The 1,393-nt window shown below is 32.7% G+C and overlaps 1 long non-coding RNA gene across 2 annotated transcripts; it reads left to right on the forward strand.

Moving 5' to 3' along the window:
- Positions 1-227: 227 nt before the first annotated feature.
- Positions 228-1,355, forward strand: LOC109861112. Of its 2 annotated transcripts, none has more exons than XR_002250917.1 (3): positions 228-555; positions 765-1,149; positions 1,230-1,355. It is a non-coding gene; the product is annotated as an uncharacterized LOC109861112 (long non-coding RNA). The 2 variants fall into 2 exon arrangements; XR_002250918.1 differs by having other exon boundaries at positions 279-555; positions 765-865; positions 1,072-1,355.
- The last annotated feature ends 38 nt before the right edge of the window (positions 1,356-1,393 follow it).

Raw genomic sequence — 1,393 nt, forward strand, 5'->3', positions numbered from 1 at the left:
ACAGTAATTATTTTTGGCTGGTTTAGTTATATTTTTGATTATGTAGCGTACATTTATAAAATATAGTTTATAACAGTGAAGCAATGTCTACACTGAGTTTTATGAAAGAATAAAATCGGAACAAACGAAAACTCGTCTGTTTCGCACATATTCTCTACTACTAGAAAGCCTCCTCACTCTACAGCTATTGGCTGTCATCGAATATCCCGCCAATTCCGGGNGTAAGCCTGGATCCTCATGCAGACACTGGCGCTTTAGCACCAGCGCTCAAGCGCTGTTTTTCAACTGTTGAGCAAAGTTAATGAGAGCTGTCAATCCTCATGACAGCTTTGGTGCTTTAGCGCCGTTTACTCCCACTACCCGCTTTTCACCAATCAACGCTCGGTGTCAAAGCGCCGGTGTCTCTCTATATGAGGATCCAGCCTAACACTATCCTCACATTGCACGTTGTTCTTCTTCTATGCACAGACTGGCACAGACCAATTCTCTTAGTAAACTCATTGTTAGTATAAATACAAAGTGGCACATACAGTTGGCATTGTCTTTATAATTTTGGTAAGTACACAATTATTATTATAATTATTTTTAAATATTTAGTCTACTACTTTTCGAGTTACAAATAATCCTAATACTAGTTTTTTATATACAAGTTGCGTGTACAGGTTAAGGCGTATACAGGTCGGTAATTTTGCGCAGTATATTTATTATTCATAAGTCTATTGTCATTGACAATTTGAAAGTATCTAAATTTATTTTACTTCCAGAAATTCTGGTTTGACATCTTTACAGTATATAACTGGCGTATGGGTTTTTCTTCTATGCCCTCTGCCCATTACAACATTGATTGCATCTTTACGGTATTTTAGTNAGTACACACAATTAATCTTAATTATTCTTAAATGATAAGTTAATTTAGACGTTATAAACGATGATTTCCCAATATTATTTTGTTATATGCATTTGTTAAAAGTTGTGTAATATTTGTTACAGCATAATATTTATGCATAATAATATAAGAATTATTGTTAAAATTTTTTTCGATATTATAGAGGCTGTTCGTACAATTTACAGTCATACGACGGACAACGATATAGCTGAGTACACGTNAAAATGGCTTGCTCAAGCTACATTAAGAATTTCTAGAGAAAAGTATATGCGTTATATACTATTATATATAAAATTCTGTACTTTTTTAATGTTTTTTAAATCCACTTTGTAAATTGTTTTAGGCAAAGTACTCTACATAAAGAAAAACGACGAAGATCAGCAATAGGTGGCTCAAAATGACTTTTATTTTATTTAAACGAAGAGAAAAATGACAAACATAAGAAAAGTATTTATTTTATTTTAAAGAAACACTATGTTCACACACACACACACAAAGAAATGTGAA

Source organism: Pseudomyrmex gracilis, unplaced genomic scaffold (assembly GCF_002006095.1).
Source record: "Pseudomyrmex gracilis isolate BER0280 unplaced genomic scaffold, ASM200609v1 scaffold_582, whole genome shotgun sequence".
Taxonomy (NCBI): domain Eukaryota; kingdom Metazoa; phylum Arthropoda; class Insecta; order Hymenoptera; family Formicidae; genus Pseudomyrmex; species Pseudomyrmex gracilis.